The sequence below is a fragment of the Rhipicephalus microplus genome, chromosome X (genome assembly GCF_043290135.1).
Source record: "Rhipicephalus microplus isolate Deutch F79 chromosome X, USDA_Rmic, whole genome shotgun sequence".
Classification (NCBI taxonomy): Eukaryota; Metazoa; Arthropoda; class Arachnida; order Ixodida; family Ixodidae; genus Rhipicephalus; species Rhipicephalus microplus.
In genome coordinates, this window is record NC_134710.1 from 57,976,839 (window position 1) to 57,994,867 (window position 18,029).

The 18,029-nt window shown below is 46.3% G+C and overlaps 1 protein-coding gene and 1 long non-coding RNA gene across 8 annotated transcripts in view; one reads left to right on the forward strand and one right to left on the reverse strand.

Annotated features, from left to right (window-relative positions):
* LOC142775397 (uncharacterized) overlaps positions 1 to 18,029 on the reverse strand; it is a 123,174-nt gene that overhangs the window by 92,401 nt on the left and 12,744 nt on the right. The window lies entirely within an intron of this gene.
* On the forward strand, positions 294 to 6,364 carry LOC142775396 (uncharacterized). 7 transcript variants are annotated; one of them, XR_012886761.1, is made up of 5 exons: positions 294 to 720; positions 960 to 2,632; positions 2,872 to 4,541; positions 4,781 to 5,816; positions 6,055 to 6,364. It is a non-coding gene; the product is annotated as an uncharacterized LOC142775396 (long non-coding RNA). The 7 variants fall into 7 exon arrangements; XR_012886764.1 differs by having other exon boundaries at positions 4,781 to 5,198; positions 5,418 to 6,364; XR_012886762.1 differs by having other exon boundaries at positions 2,872 to 3,907; positions 4,146 to 4,541; positions 4,781 to 6,364.

Sequence of the window (18,029 nt, forward strand, 5' to 3'; positions counted from 1 at the left end):
AGAAAACCTTAGATGAGAGCAATACTTGGCTGCCTTGGATCCCCTGATGACGAAGCACTGCGGATCCGGCCACTGTCTTTCGGTATGCAAGTTCCTTTTGGGTAAGCTTTGGAAATTCGCGATAGAGAGCTCTGGCAGCAGCACTCGGATGTCAATTTATTGAACGATTTTATTGGTATTCCGGGCATATCTTAAAGAGCTATCGATGCACTGACTAGTACGGGATACGCCAAATTACCGCAGGGCGAGAACAGTGGTACGAATTCTGTGCAGCTCTTTCGGGGCCACTGATGGAACGGTTTGTTTATTCGTTTCTTCTAGAAAACCTTAGATGAGAGCAATACTTGGCTGCCTTGGATCCCCTGATGACGAAGCACTGCGGATCCGGCCACTGTCTTTCGGTATGCAAGTTCTTCTTGGGTAAGCTTTGGAAATTCGCGATAGAGAGCTCTGGCAGCAGCACTCGGATGTCAATTTATTGAACGATTTTATTGGCATTCCGGGCATATCTTAAGGTGCTATCGATGCACTGAATAGTACGGGAGACACCAAATTACCGCAGGGCGAGAACAGTGGTACGAATTTTGTGCAGCTCTTTCGGGGCCACTGATGGAACGGTTTGTTTATTCGTTTCTTCTAGGAAACCTTAGATGAGAGCAATACTTGGCTGCCTTGGATCCTCTGATGACGAAGCACTGCGGATCCGGCCACTGTCTTTCGGTATGCAAGTTCCTTTTGGGTAAGCTTTAAAAATTCGCGATAGAGAGCTCTGGCAGCAGCACTCGGATGTCAATTTATTGAACGATTTTATTGGCATTCCGGGCATATCTTAAGGTGCTATCGATGCACTGAGTAGTACGGGAGACACCAAATTACCGCAGGGCGAGAAAAGTGGTACGAATTTTGTGCAGCTCTTTCGGGGCCACTGATGGAACGGTTTGTTTATTCGTTTCTTCTAGAAATCCCTAGATGAGAGCAATACTTGGCTGCCTTGGATCCCCTGATGACGAAGCACTGCGTATCCGGCCACTGTCTTTCGGTATGCAAGTTCCTTTTGGGTAAGCTTTAAAAATTCGCGATAGAGAGCTCTGGCAGCAGCACTCGGATGTCAATTTATTGAACGATTTTATTGGCATTCCGGGCATATCTTAAGGTGCTATCGATGCACTGAGTAGTACGGGAGACACCAAATTACCGCAGGGCGAGAACAGTGGTACGAATTTTGTGCAGCTCTTTCGGGGCCACTGATGGAACGGTTTGTTTATTCGTTTCTTCTTGAAATCCTTAGATGAGAGCAATACTTGGCTGCCTTGGATCCCCTGATGACGAAGCACTGCGGATCCGGCCACTGTCTTTCGGTGTGCAAGTTCCTCTTGGGTAAGCTTTGGAAATTCGCGATAGAGAGCTCTGGCAGCAGCACTCGGATGTCAATTCACTGAACGATTTTATTGGCATTCCGGGCATATCTTAAGGTGCTATCGATGCACTGAGTAGTATGGGAGACGCCAACTTACCGCAGGGCGAGAACAGTGGTACGAATTTTGTGCAGCTCTTACGGGCCACTGATGGAACGGTTTGTTTATTCGTTTCTTCTAGGAAACCTTAGATGAGAGCAATACTTGGCTGCCTTGGATCCCCTGATGACGAAGCACTGCGGATCCGGCCACTGTCTTTCGGTATGCAAGTTCCTCTTGGGTAAGTTTTGGAAATTCGCGATAGAGAGCTCTGGCATCAGCACTCGGATGTCAATTTACTGAACGATTTTATTGGCATTCCTGGCATATCTTAAGGTGCTATAGATGCACTGAGTAGTACGGGAGACACCAAATTACCGCAGGGCGAGAACAGTGGTACGAATTTTGTGCAGCTCTTTCGGGGCCACTGATGGAACAGTTTGTTTATTCGTTTCTTCTAGAAAACCTTACATGAGAGCAATACTTGGCTGCCTTGGATCCCCTGATGACGAAGCACTGCGGATCCGGCCACTGTGTTTCGGTATGCAAGTTCCTCTTGGGTAAGCTTTGGAAATTCGCGATAGAGAGCTCTGGCAGCAGCACTCGGATGTCAATTTACTGAACGATTTTATTGGCATTCCGGGCATATCTTAAGGTGCTATCGATGCACTGAGTAGTACGTGAGACACCAAATTACCGCAGGGCGAGAACAGTGGTACGAATTTTGTGCAGCTCTTTCGGGCCACTGATGGAACGGTTTGTTTATTCGTTTCTTCTAGGAAACCTTAGATGAGAGCAATACTTGGCTGCCTTGGATCCCCTGATGACGAAGCACTGCGGATCCGGCCACTGTCTTTCGGTATGCAAGTTCCTCTTGGGTAAGCTTTGGAAATTCGCGATAGAGAGCTCTGGCAGCAGCACTCGGATGTCAATTTACTGAACGATTTTATTGGCATTCCGGGCATATCTTAAGGTGCTATCGATGCACTGAATAGTACGGGAGACACCAAATTACCGCAGGGCGAGAACAGTGGTACGAATTTTGTGCAGCTCTTTCGGGGCCACTGATGGAACGGTTTGTTTATTCGTTTCTTCTAGGAAACCTTAGATGAGAGCAATACTTGGCTGCCTTGGATCCTCTGATGACGAAGCACTGCGGATCCGGCCACTGTCTTTCGGTATGCAAGTTCCTTTTGGGTAAGCTTTAAAAATTCGCGATAGAGAGCTCTGGCAGCAGCACTCGGATGTCAATTTATTGAACGATTTTATTGGCATTCCGGGCATATCTTAAGGTGCTATCGATGCACTGAGTAGTACGGGAGACACCAAATTACCGCAGGGCGAGAAAAGTGGTACGAATTTTGTGCAGCTCTTTCGGGGCCACTGATGGAACGGTTTGTTTATTCGTTTCTTCTAGAAATCCCTAGATGAGAGCAATACTTGGCTGCCTTGGATCCCCTGATGACGAAGCACTGCGTATCCGGCCACTGTCTTTCGGTATGCAAGTTCCTTTTGGGTAAGCTTTAAAAATTCGCGATAGAGAGCTCTGGCAGCAGCACTCGGATGTCAATTTATTGAACGATTTTATTGGCATTCCGGGCATATCTTAAGGTGCTATCGATGCACTGAGTAGTACGGGAGACACCAAATTACCGCAGGGCGAGAACAGTGGTACGAATTTTGTGCAGCTCTTTCGGGGCCACTGATGGAACGGTTTGTTTATTCGTTTCTTCTTGAAATCCTTAGATGAGAGCAATACTTGGCTGCCTTGGATCCCCTGATGACGAAGCACTGCGGATCCGGCCACTGTCTTTCGGTGTGCAAGTTCCTCTTGGGTAAGCTTTGGAAATTCGCGATAGAGAGCTCTGGCAGCAGCACTCGGATGTCAATTCACTGAACGATTTTATTGGCATTCCGGGCATATCTTAAGGTGCTATCGATGCACTGAGTAGTATGGGAGACGCCAACTTACCGCAGGGCGAGAACAGTGGTACGAATTTTGTGCAGCTCTTACGGGCCACTGATGGAACGGTTTGTTTATTCGTTTCTTCTAGGAAACCTTAGATGAGAGCAATACTTGGCTGCCTTGGATCCCCTGATGACGAAGCACTGCGGATCCGGCCACTGTCTTTCGGTATGCAAGTTCCTCTTGGGTAAGTTTTGGAAATTCGCGATAGAGAGCTCTGGCATCAGCACTCGGATGTCAATTTACTGAACGATTTTATTGGCATTCCTGGCATATCTTAAGGTGCTATAGATGCACTGAGTAGTACGGGAGACACCAAATTACCGCAGGGCGAGAACAGTGGTACGAATTTTGTGCAGCTCTTTCGGGGCCACTGATGGAACAGTTTGTTTATTCGTTTCTTCTAGAAAACCTTACATGAGAGCAATACTTGGCTGCCTTGGATCCCCTGATGACGAAGCACTGCGGATCCGGCCACTGTGTTTCGGTATGCAAGTTCCTCTTGGGTAAGCTTTGGAAATTCGCGATAGAGAGCTCTGGCAGCAGCACTCGGATGTCAATTTACTGAACGATTTTATTGGCATTCCGGGCATATCTTAAGGTGCTATCGATGCACTGAGTAGTACGTGAGACACCAAATTACCGCAGGGCGAGAACAGTGGTACGAATTTTGTGCAGCTCTTTCGGGCCACTGATGGAACGGTTTGTTTATTCGTTTCTTCTAGGAAACCTTAGATGAGAGCAATACTTGGCTGCCTTGGATCCCCTGATGACGAAGCACTGCGGATCCGGCCACTGTCTTTCGGTATGCAAGTTCCTCTTGGGTAAGCTTTGGAAATTCGCGATAGAGAGCTCTGGCAGCAGCACTCGGATGTCAATTTACTGAACGATTTTATTGGCATTCCGGGCATATCTTGTGCTATCGATGCACTGAATAGTACGGGAGACACCAAATTACCGCAGGGCGAGAACAGTGGTACGAATTTTGTGCAGCTCTTTCGGGGCCACTGATGGAACGGTTTGTTTATTCGTTTCTTCTAGGAAACCTTAGATGAGAGCAATACTTGGCTGCCTTGGATCCTCTGATGACGAAGCACTGCGGATCCGGCCACTGTCTTTCGGTATGCAAGTTCCTTTTGGGTAAGCTTTAAAAATTCGCGATAGAGAGCTCTGGCAGCAGCACTCGGATGTCAATTTATTGAACGATTTTATTGGCATTCCGGGCATATCTTAAGGTGCTATCGATGCACTGAGTAGTACGGGAGACACCAAATTACCGCAGGGCGAGAAAAGTGGTACGAATTTTGTGCAGCTCTTTCGGGGCCACTGATGGAACGGTTTGTTTATTCGTTTCTTCTAGAAATCCCTAGATGAGAGCAATACTTGGCTGCCTTGGATCCCCTGATGACGAAGCACTGCGTATCCGGCCACTGTCTTTCGGTATGCAAGTTCCTTTTGGGTAAGCTTTAAAAATTCGCGATAGAGAGCTCTGGCAGCAGCACTCGGATGTCAATTTATTGAACGATTTTATTGGCATTCCGGGCATATCTTAAGGTGCTATCGATGCACTGAGTAGTACGGGAGACACCAAATTACCGCAGGGCGAGAACAGTGGTACGAATTTTGTGCAGCTCTTTCGGGGCCACTGATGGAACGGTTTGTTTATTCGTTTCTTCTTGAAATCCTTAGATGAGAGCAATACTTGGCTGCCTTGGATCCCCTGATGACGAAGCACTGCGGATCCGGCCACTGTCTTTCGGTGTGCAAGTTCCTCTTGGGTAAGCTTTGGAAATTCGCGATAGAGAGCTCTGGCAGCAGCACTCGGATGTCAATTCACTGAACGATTTTATTGGCATTCCGGGCATATCTTAAGGTGCTATCGATGCACTGAGTAGTATGGGAGACGCCAACTTACCGCAGGGCGAGAACAGTGGTACGAATTTTGTGCAGCTCTTACGGGCCACTGATGGAACGGTTTGTTTATTCGTTTCTTCTAGGAAACCTTAGATGAGAGCAATACTTGGCTGCCTTGGATCCCCTGATGACGAAGCACTGCGGATCCGGCCACTGTCTTTCGGTATGCAAGTTCCTCTTGGGTAAGTTTTGGAAATTCGCGATAGAGAGCTCTGGCATCAGCACTCGGATGTCAATTTACTGAACGATTTTATTGGCATTCCTGGCATATCTTAAGGTGCTATAGATGCACTGAGTAGTACGGGAGACACCAAATTACCGCAGGGCGAGAACAGTGGTACGAATTTTGTGCAGCTCTTTCGGGGCCACTGATGGAACAGTTTGTTTATTCGTTTCTTCTAGAAAACCTTACATGAGAGCAATACTTGGCTGCCTTGGATCCCCTGATGACGAAGCACTGCGGATCCGGCCACTGTGTTTCGGTATGCAAGTTCCTCTTGGGTAAGCTTTGGAAATTCGCGATAGAGAGCTCTGGCAGCAGCACTCGGATGTCAATTTACTGAACGATTTTATTGGCATTCCGGGCATATCTTAAGGTGCTATCGATGCACTGAGTAGTACGTGAGACACCAAATTACCGCAGGGCGAGAACAGTGGTACGAATTTTGTGCAGCTCTTTCGGGCCACTGATGGAACGGTTTGTTTATTCGTTTCTTCTAGGAAACCTTAGATGAGAGCAATACTTGGCTGCCTTGGATCCCCTGATGACGAAGCACTGCGGATCCGGCCACTGTCTTTCGGTATGCAAGTTCCTCTTGGGTAAGCTTTGGAAATTCGCGATAGAGAGCTCTGGCAGCAGCACTCGGATGTCAATTTACTGAACGATTTTATTGGCATTCCGGGCATATCTTAAGGTGCTATCGATGCACTGAGTAGTACGGGAGACACCAAATTACCGCAGGGCGAGAACAGTGGTACGAATTCTGTGCAGCTCTTTCGGGGCCACTGATGGAACGGTTTGTTTATTCGTTTCTTCTAGAAAACCTTAGATGAGAGCAATACTTGGCTGCCTTGGATCCCCTGATGACGAAGCACTGCGGATCCGGCCACTGTCTTTCGGTATGCAAGTTCCTTTTGGGTAAGCTTTGGAAATTCGCGATAGAGAGCTCTGGCAGCAGCACTCGGATGTCAATTTATTGAACGATTTTATTGGCATTCCGGGCATATCTTAAGGTGCTATCGATGCACTGAGTAGTACGGGCGACACCAAATTACCCCAGGGCGAGAACAGTGGTACGAATTTTGTGCAGCTCTTTCGGGGCCACTGATGGAACGGTTTGTTTATTCGTTTCTTCTAGAAATCCTTAGATGAGAGCAATACTTGGCTGCCTTGGATCCCCTGATGACGAAGCACTGCGGATCCGGCCACTGTCTTTCGGTATGCAAGTTCCTCTTGGGTAAGCTTTGGAAATTCGCGATAGAGAGCTCTGGCAGCAGCACTCGGATGTCAATTTACTGAACGATTTTATTGGCATTCCGGGCATATCTTAAGGTGCTATCGATGCACTGAGTAGTACGGGAGACACCAAATTACCGCAGGACGAGAACAGTGGTACGAATTCTGTGCAGCTCTTTCGGGGCCACTGATGGAACGGTTTGTTTATTCGTTTCTTCTAGAAAACCTTAGATGAGAGCAATACTTGGCTGCATTGGATCCCCTGATGACGAAGCACTGCGGATCCGGCCACTGTCTTTCGGTATGCAAGTTCCTCTTCGGTAAGCTTTGGAAATTCGCGATAGAGAGCTCTGGCAGCAGCACTCGGATGTCAATTTACTGAACGATTTTATTGGCATTCCGGGCATATCTTAAGGTGCTATCGATGCACTGAGTTGTACGGGAGACACCAAATTACCGCAGGGCGAGAACAGTGGTACGAATTTTGTGCAGCTCTTTCGGGGCCACTGATGGAACGGTTTGTTTATTCGTTTCTTCTAGAAAACCTTAGATGAGAGCAATACCTGGCTGCCTTGGATCCCCTGATGACGAAGCACTGCGGATCCGGCCACTGTCTTTCGGTATGCAAGTTCCTCTTGGGTAAGCTTTGGAAATTCGCGATAGAGAGCTCTGGCAGCAGCACTCGGATGTCAATTTACTGAACGATTTTATTGGCATTCCGGGCATATCTTAAGGTGCTATCGATGCACTGAGTAGTACGGGAGACGCCAAATTACCGCAGGGCGAGAACAGTGGCACGAATTCTGTGCAGCTCTTTCGGGGCCACTGATGGAACGGTTTGTTTATTCGTTTCTTCTAGAAAACCTTAGATGAGAGCAATACTTGGCTGCCTTGGATCCCCTGATGACGAAGCACTGCGGATCCGGCCACTGTCTTTCGGTATGCAAGTTCCTCTTGGGTAAGCTTTGGAAATTCGCGATAGAGAGCTCTGGCAGCAGCACTCGGATGTCAATTTACTGAAAGATTTTATTGGCATTCCGGGCATATCTTAAGGTGCTATCGATGCACTGAGTAGTACGGGAGACACCAAATTACCGCAGGGCGAGAACAGTGGTACGAATTTTGTGCAGCTCTTTCGGGCCACTGATGGAACGGTTTGTTTATTCGTTTCTTCTAGGAAACCTTAGATGAGAGCAATACTTGGCTGCCTTGGATCCCCTGATGACGAAGCACTGCGGATCCGGCCACTGTCTTTCGGTATGCAAGTTCCTCTTGGGTAAGCTTTGTAAATTCGCGATAGAGAGCTCTGGCAGCAGCACTCGGATGTCAATTTACTGAAGGATTTTATTGGCATTCCGGGCATATCTTAAGGTGCTATCGATGCACTGAGTAGTACGGGAGACACCAAATTACCGCAGGGCGAGAACAGTGGTACGAATTTTGTGCAGCTCTTTCGGGGCCACTTATGGAACGGTTTGTTTATTCGTTTCTTCTAGAAATCCTTAGATGGGAGCAATACTTGGCTGCCTTGGATCCCCTGATGACGAAGCACTGCGGATCCGGCCACTGTCTTTCGGTATGCAAGTTCCTCTTGGGTAAGCTTTGGAAATTCGTGATGGAAAGCTTTGGCACCAGCATTCAGCTGTCAATTTACTGAACAATCTTATTGGTATTTCGTGCATTTATTAAGGTACTATTGATGCACTGAGTAGTACGGTAGATGCCGAATTACCGCAGGGTGAAAACACTGGTACGAATTTCGTGCAGCTCTTTCGGGGTCACTGATGGAACGGTTTCTTTAATCGTCACTTCCAGAAGCCTTCGATCCCCTGATGACGAAGCAATGCGGACCTGGCCACTGTCTTTCGATTTGCGAGGTATTTTCAGGTAAGCCTTGGAAATTCGCGATGGAAAGCTTTGGCAGCAGCACACAGATGTCAATATATTGAACGATCTTATTGGTATTCCGGGCATTTCTTAAGGTACTGTCGATGCACTGAGTAGTACGGGAGACGCCGAATCACCGCACGGCAAAAACACTGGTACGAATTTTGTGCAGCTCTTTCGGGGACACTAATGCAATGGTTTGACTAATCGTCTCTTCCAGAAGCCATGGATCCGACAAATATCCTGGCTGCCTCCTGTACTAAAAAAACCTCTATAATTCCATACAGGATCTGTATGCTTCAATGAAGGAGTTACAGGAGGTAATATAGGAACTGTACAGGAACCAAATGAGGGTAAATAGGCATTGATCAGGACCTACATGGTGGTATGTAGGAGCTGAATGGGACCTGGGCAGGACATATAGTGGTATGTAGGAGCTGTGTAGGGATTATGGGTTTGGTATGTAGGTCCAATCTAGCACAATGTAGGAGCTAATGGGGCTGAATGGGGGCCATACATAGGACTTGCATAGGGCTCATTGTCAAACTTAATAGTCAATGAAGGACATGAATAAACTTATTAGACCAAATAGATAGGCATGCATATCATTTTTGTTTTTTTAGCATTGAAAGGCCTGCAATACTCAGTTTTTCAGCTCCATTAGTTGGCTGTACACAACCTCAAGAAATAACCAATTTATCTTGTAGATATCATGAGATGCAATTATGTGCAAAAGTGTAACAGATAAGTATATCAGATAATTACCAAAGTGCATTAATTTGATTTGATCACCATAGTTATACACGTGTTACATTTGCACAAATAATGCTGTGCAGTTTATGAAAAAAAACACTAATTCAAATATTGCATTTGTGCTATGAATAATCTTCGATTAGAAATCTCTAATGGTATATAGTGATTGAGTAATTTTTTATTATATGAACAATACACAAAAAGATAAAAGACAAATCATCCTCAGATTCAGGAGAGATTCACCAAGTCTCTCTCACGTGCTCTGTCATTGCCCCAAGGCACAAAGCACAAGGGGCTATGCAGCATTACAAAGGAAGAGCGCGAATGAGTTCTATGCAGCTTTGATCTCGAGGCACAGCCCTGGCCTATGCCTCGAGGCATAAGGGCACACAACACGGTCGAGGGGCAAGGCCTCTCTGTTCTGACATAGCAACTGGCTCTGTGGTCTAAACAGACACACTGAAATATTTCAATAAATTAATTAATCTATCCAAATACAAAACAAGTATATAAAACCTCATTAAAAAAGATTTCACAGTACTGGTGTTGTTGAAACAAAACTACATCAAATATTCAGTTCAGTTTTTCATGCACTGCTCGAAATGGTCGATCTGAGAGTTTGGTTCGCTTGGCACAAGCTTGCTTACTTGTGAATGGTACTTGGCGGTGTTTATTCCTCAGAATCAAAATAAGAGCAAATAATTATCAAAATTTCATTTTGTGTGCTTCCATCTGAGCCTTTGAAAACAGCTTGCTGTACGTATGCATGAAAGCATCTTCCCCACTGGCCAATTAAGTATTTCTCATGATACTCATATCTTAAAGCAAAATTGATTCAAATATTCAGTTTAAGTTTCAACACATTAGTACTTTAAATAGTGTAATGAGTGTTTGGCTGGCACAAGCTTGCTTGCTCGTGAAATGTACTTGACTGTGTTTATTCCTCAAAAGCTGAGTAAGAGGAAATAGTTCTTAAGATTTCGTTTCGTGTGCTTCCATCTGAACCTTTCAAACAGCTTGTTGTACGCATTCATGTACCGCATCATTCCAACTGAAAAGCAAATGGTCACGGTTCTCATGTCTTGCAAACAAGGGTGGCTTAAGTTATTGTTTTGAGCTTCCACGTATTACTTGAAATGGTTGACAAGAGTGTTTAGTGGCATAAGCTTTCTTGTTCCCGATACGTGGCTGTGCTATCACAGAGAAGGTGCACAATAGCAAATAATTCTCCACGCTTTGTTTTGTGCACTTCCATGTGAATCTTTGAAAACGGCTTGGTGTACACATGCATGTACAGCATCATACCCATTGGGCAGCTATGAGTAATTGATACTCATGTCTTGCAAACAAGAGGTGCTTTTTTAGCTTCCACGTATCGCTTGAAATGGCTGATGAGAGTGTTGTTGTTGCTCAGGAATTCTCATCTGTGGTAAATGATTGTGTTTATCACTCAGAAAGTAGACAAGAGGAAATAATTCTCCATGCTTTGTTTTGTATGCTTCCATGTGAACCCTTGAATACAGCTATATTTTATGCATTCATGTATCGCATTATTCCAACTGAACAGCTAATGGTCACGGTACTCATGTCTTGCAAACAAGAGTGGCTCAATTTGTTGTTTTGAGCTTCCACGCATTGCTTGAAATGGTTTATCAGTGTGTTTAATGGCGCAAGCTTTCTTCTTCCCGATATTTAGCTGGGTTGTCACAGAGAAGGTGCACAATAGCAAATAATTCTCCACGCTTTGTTTTGTGCACTTCCATCTGAACCTTTGAAAACGGCTTGTTGTACCCTTGCGTGTACAGCATCATCCCCAATGGACAGCTATTTGTAATTGATACTCATGTCTTGCAAATAAGAGGGGCTTTTTCAGCTTCCACGTATCACTTAAAATGGTTGATGAGAGTGTTGTTGTGGCTCAAGAATTCTTGTCTGTGATAATTGGTTGTCTTTATCACTGAGAAGGTGGACAAAAAGAAATAATTCTCTACGCTTTGTTTTGTGGGCTTGCATGTGATCCTTTGAAAAGAGCTTGTTGTACGCATGCATGGAAGCATCGTCCTCACTTGACAGATTGTCACTGTACCTGTGTTTTGCAAACATAAGTCGCTCGAACTTTTGTTTAAGTTTTTACAGTGTTTGAAATTCTTTAGACTGTTTTGGTGACAAAAGCTTTCTTTTTTGTGATTAGTACTTCACCTTGGTTATCACAGAGAAGGTGCGCAAGAGCAAATATTTCTCAATGTTTCATTTCGTGTGCATCCATCTGAGCTTTCCAAAACAGCTTGTTACAGCTTAATGCACATATGCGTGAAACCTTTCTGCCAAGCATAGAACAATATATGTGTTGCAGTACTTGTGTTCTTGAAGCAAGATGAATACCTTGAATTTTCTGTTCATGTTTTCTTGCATTGTTTTAAATGTGTCATCTGATTAATTGTGTGACACAAACTTGTGAATTTTCTGTTTGCCCGTTTTTAGTTTTCTTTAAAGGCCTAGAGAATATCATTTAAAGACGTCTCTCTGATTTTATTGAGGGACTTCTAATGCCATGCAAGCATGTTTTCAAAAAAAGTTGGTGTACTGTAAATGCAGAGAGAATTCATTCTCCAAAGAGTTAAAGAGAAGTGTCTTGTGTTCGCCTTCTTTATTTACTTTACGGAAGTCTTACACTTTCAAAACAAAAGCAAGAAATACTTTCTGCCCAGCTTGAACTTCCGTAATATGACGGCAATCGAGTCTTCTAACTTCTGAATGCTTGTGTGTCGCTTCAACATCAGTATGTTATTATTAATTAGCACTCACGAGAAACACTGGATCCAACGCTAGCTTTAAGTCACATAGGGAAGCATACTGGGTTGTTTCTTGTTTAACCTATTATTAACAAGATTGTCAGTATCTATTACTCATTTTGTTTTGCACACTTATGCATGGGCGTCGGTAGGGGGAACAAATGGGGTGTTGTCCCCCTGAAGCCTCACCAGCACTTGCACTCGCGCAAGCTGCACCAGTGCTTTCGCCCTACACCAGCCATTTGCACCCCTCAAGAGAGAATCCTGCCGATGACCATGCACTTATGGCACCGATAATACAGTTGTGTTTAAGAGCTGATCTCTAGGCGTGTGCTCCTGGGTCATGCAGCTTCGCTGTCTGCGTTGGAGGCGTAACCGATGGATCGAGGACGAGAGAGTAAACGCGGAGCCTGTAGATATCAAGAGCGACTGCAGCCTCGCCTTCTTCCTCAGTCATGCAGGCTGTCTTCCCACACCTCGCTTTCGTTCCTTATGGTCGAAGTTAGTGCGCATGCAGTGCGGCAGGCTTCGATTGGCGTAAAGTGGCTGTAGGTGCTCCGCTTAGTTCGCAGCGCCTTCAACGCACATAGTGGTGTGCGTGAAGCTTTAACACTGGCAGTTTTAATGGCAACATGTAACGAATTAATGTTACGTTTCTACAAATTGCGGAGTGCATGTGGCTGCAGTTAGCATTGCTTCAACAAGAAGCTGCACGTAGAATTCGCGTTAGGATCGAAGTATCGTAATCTTCGTAGAACTTTTTTAGTTAGTGAAAATGGAGCGTGACTGGGGAAAGTGCACTAGAAATCATTGTGGCTAAGACGAGAGGGATTACTTTTTGGCCACGGGGTAAAGCATGTGCCAGCTCTAGAAACATAAAAATAGTGCCAGCCATTTGAAACTCTAGTGTTTGGTTAAAAGAAAAGTTGCTGGGGGATGAGGCAGTCCAGGCTCGTGCGTTAAGCTGTCTCTTGTTTTAATTGTTCTTCCTACTAGCAGCACTTTAAAGAAGCTCCACGCTATTAGAAAAAGCTTTACACATCATTTACAACTTAGCCAAAAATAATTCTTCTCCACAGACCAGCTGTTTTTACACTATTACTTACGCTGAGTTCTCGCTTATGCAAATACAAGATAAAGAATATATTAATGCTTACAGATATAGTAGGTCAGCGAATACTCATCTATGTAACACTACGGCTTGTGAAAAAATTCTGAACAACACCACACAATAATTGCTGAGCCCAGACGAGAATATCTCTATCATTACCTTGTGTATTGAATGGAAAATAGTCAACATCTCGCAGATCTGCACTTTATGCTTTCGTCGTTAATCTAGAATAACATAGATGACTTTTATCTTTGATAGGTATTTTTTTTTCTCTGTTGGTCTCCTCCAAGTTGGGTGTACTGGTCGCGTTCTTTTGGCGATTATGTATGCTTATGTACGCCAGTTAACGCATGCCGTCACGGCATGCTGCTGAACAATATACAGCTAGGAAGCTTAGTGAAGTTCACAAAAACTCTTTTGTTTCACATGCTCTCCTCTGTAGGTAGGTCCAGTTTGTTGCTGCGTCGATGAGAATCAACGGGATCATCGCAGAATGCTTAACTACCTTTTGCATTTTTGCGCGACCAAATCACAGAACGACCGGATGTTTACAAGCCATAAGTCCACCACACCTGACAGCCGCACTATGGAAGCCAAAATACAATTTTCGGTAGAGTGAAAAAAAAAATAAACGATTGAAACCAATCAAGCTTACTGCATGCTTTTTACGTGTTCAAAAAAAAAACGCGAGTTTATGAATTTGAAATTGTGTGAATGAGTTTTTTTTTTTGCCAGCTTCAAGTTGGTTTTTTATGTGAACTTCGAAAGAGTCGGTTAACTCCGATCGGCCAAGACAAGCCTATTTTGGAGTCATTAGCTGTCAATATGGCGCTTGTAGGTTGTCCTAGTGGTTTTGTTGGTAGTCTTGTGCTACCGGGTTTATACGTTTTCTGTGTGCAGCCTCTATGCCTCTTCGAACTGTGCGACAGGTGTGAAACAGATGTGGTTCAGTAAAACTGTGAAGAGTCATTTGAAATGTGGGGTGAAACAAAAGTCACGTTCGTCGTTTGCGGAGACGGTTACCGCGCCGTTGTGGACAACCTCATTAAAGGCTTCATTTCGCTGAGCGTTGCCGATATGGCAAAAAAAAAAAAAGAGCGCGTTGGCAGCTCTCTGCCAGCCGCAAAATGTATTCCTCTGAAGAGGATGGAGATGAATCCGCATGGCAGGTAAAGAAAGAGACTCCAGCAAAGAAGTAGGGGAGCGTCCATAAGCTAGGTAAAATGTTGAGTAGCCGGTTGTCCGCTGAATAGCCGTATTGTAGGCGAAAGTGACGAATGGTAGAACTACATCCCAGTTCTTGTGGTCTGGTTGAATGTAGGCGGCGATCATGTCAGCAAGAGTGCGGTGGAATCGCTCAGTGAGGCCGTTAGTTTGGGGATGATAACTAGAGGCAGTCTTGTGAGCTGTGCCAGAGGCGCGAAGAAGTTCGTTCACTAGTTGTGAAAGGAAGGCCCTTCCACGGTCGCTGAGCAATACACGTGGAGCACCATGACGAAGTATAATGGCTCGGAGGATGAAATCGGCAATTTCAGAAGCTGAACCGGTAGTGACAGATGCCGTCTCGGCGTAGCGCGTCAAATGGTCAACGGCTGTTACTATCCATCGGTTTCCAGCAGCACTGACTGGAAGGGGGCCATAAAGATCGATGCCTACAACTTCGAATGGTGTGGCTGGGCATGGAAGAGGCTGTAGTGTACCGGCTGGAGCAGATGTGGGTAGTTTTCTACATTGGCAGGTAGTGCAGGACCCAACGTACCGAGCTACACGAGTGGTAATACCTGGCCAATAAAACCGACTTCGAAGGCGATCGTAGGTTTTGTGGTAACCAAGGTGACCAGCCGTCGGATGGTCATGAAGTGCTCTGAGGACTTCGGACCGAAGCGATCGGGGTAGAACGGGAACCCAGCGCTGACCGTCAGGATGGTAAATTTTGCGGTACAGCACCGAGTTGTCCAGCTTAAACTGCGAGACTTGGCGACGGAGCCTCGCGTTAGGTGGACGGGAACTGCCAGTGAGGTAGCCTATAATACGTCGACAGTATGGGTCAGCCAGCTGTCGAGAAGAAAAATCGTGCGGGTCGTCCGAAGGCAGCTGGTCCATAGAGGCGAGAGAGGAAACCGCCGTAGACGTGGACTCCGAGGTCGTGTTGTGCAAATTGATTGCGGAAACCAATCGAGTGGAGTCGCTGGTAGTGGGCAGCGAGAAAGAGCGTCGGCGTCACTATGCTTCCTGCCACACTTGTATACGATGGCAAAATCATACTGCTGTAGGCGTAGAATCCAGCGGCCGAGGCGTCCCGACAAGTTCTTGAGTGTTGAAAGCCAACATAAAGCGTGGTGGTCGGTCACAATGGTGAAATGGCGGCCGTGATTATAGGGACGAAATTTCTGCACTGACCAAACGATGGCGAGGCACTCCTTCTCGGTGATCGTGTAGTTCCTCTTGGCTGCGGAGATGATGCGGCTGGCGTACGCAACGACTCGCTCTCGCGAAGAGTTGTCGCGCTGGAGGAGGACGGCTCCTAAACCGTGGCCGCTAGCGTCTGTATGGAGGAAGGTTGGTGCACCATCGTGAAAATGAGAAAGTACAGGATCGGTCGTGAGGGCACTCTTCAACCTGTCGAAAGCCGATTCACATTCCTGAGACCGCTGAAAGGGCGTACCAGAAGCAAGTAGCTTATGGAGTGGTGCGGCTATGGAGGCAAAGTTTTGTATGAATCGCCGAAAGTAAGAGGCGAGACCAAGGAAACTTCGCAAATCTTTCGGCTTCTCAGGGCGAGGGAAGCGAAGCACCGCAGCAGTTTTCTCAGGGTCTGGACGAATTCCGCCCTTGCTCACAACATGACCGAGGACCTTGATAGATCTGCTGGCGAAATGGCACTTCTTGGTGTTAATTTGAAGACCAGCGCCCGCAAGGCAAGTCAGAATCTCGTCCAAGCGTTGCAGATGTTGAGGAAACGTCGATGAAAAGACAACAATGTCATCGAGGTAACATAGGCAAGTCTTCCATTTCAGGCCACGCAGCACGGTGTCAATGAAGCGCTCAAAAGTTGCGGGCGCATTGCATAGACCAAACGGCATAACATTGAATTCGTATAGGCCGTCCGGGGTTGCAAACGCCGTTTTTTCTTTATCATCTTCGTGCATGGGGATTTGCCAATAGCCGGAACGCAAGTCGAGGCTTGAAAAGAATTCAGCACCTTGTAAGGAATCGAGGGCGTCGTCGATACGTGGCATGGGGTATACGTCGTTCCTAGTGATCTTATTGAGTGCTCAGTAATCGACGCAAAATCGTGCGGAACAGTCTTTTTTACGCACCAGAACCACTGGAGACGACCAAGGACTGGTTGAGGGTCGGATTATCTCCCGTTGCAGCATATCGTCTACGTTTTCCTCAATGATTTTCCGTTCGGCTAGGGAGACGCGGTATGGACGACGATGCACAATGGATGTTCCGTCGGTCTGAATACGATGTGCTGTAGCAGTTGTCTGACCCAGGCTGGATGAATGAACGTCAAAAGAGTTTGCATGTTTTTGCAACAAATCAAGCAGCTGCTGCTTCTGTGAGTCTGTCAAGTCCTTGTTGATGGTTGCTGTAAACGCCGAGGAAGCAGCATGATCTCCAGGATGGCCTTTAGGGGAGGCAGGGGTAAAAGGCACGACGCACACAGGCTCCAGATCGGCAACAGAGGCGACAGTAGTGCCCCGCGGCAGTAAAATTTTATCTGGCGTGGTGTTCGTAGCAGCGAAGACAGCTGATCCATTGTTGAAGCGAGCCACACCTGATGCGAGAGCTATGCCTTTATTAAGGCAACGGGGCGATGGAGTGACCAAAATGTCACCAGAGTCAACGTCGTTGGACAAAACAGTGACTAATTGATGTTCATTTGGGGGTAACTCGATGTCTACAGCAGCGACGAGTCGAAGTGGCCTGTAGGTTTTTTCACTAAGCAAGTGGTCTGTGTCAGTAAGATGGACGACACGTTGTGCACAACAAATAGCCGCGGAAGCAGATGAAAGAAAGTCCCAGCCTAAAATGAGTTCGTGGGAGCACGGGGATAGCACAGCGAATTGTATATGATGAAGAATGTCGTCGATTAGCACACGGGCAGTACAGAGAGCGGAAGAGCGAATCATTGTTCCCTGGGCTGTAACCAGTGTTGGTCCATCATAAGGTGTCGTGACTTTTCGAAGACGGGTACACAAATCAGCACGAATAATAGAAAACCGAGCCCCAGTGTCCACCAAAGCATCAACGTCCACTCCCTCAACTGAGACTGCAATCATATTGTAAGGGCGCGCTGGAGGAATTGGAGTACTGTGTTGGAATGCAGTTTGTCCTCCAAAAACTGCATCGCTTAGTTTTCCGGACGCCAATCAAAAGCGAGGGAAGCAGGCTGAAAAGGAGCGACGGTAGGGCAATGGTGAACGGCGTCTGGTTGATCGATGACTACTGCGCAGTTCACCGGATGCTGGCGGAGATGGAGACCGACGCGGCGGTGACGAATAACGACGGCCCTGGTACAAGGCTCCTGTGGTATAGTCTCGTTCGCGTATGTCGTACCCTCGGCGCTCATCTTGCTGGCGCTTGCGGCAAAAGCGTGAAATGTGACCACGATAGCCGCAATAATAGCACGTAGGGCGAGTCGATCGATAAGGAGGGTAGTAGCTTGTGTTAGATGCGCCGGGAGAAA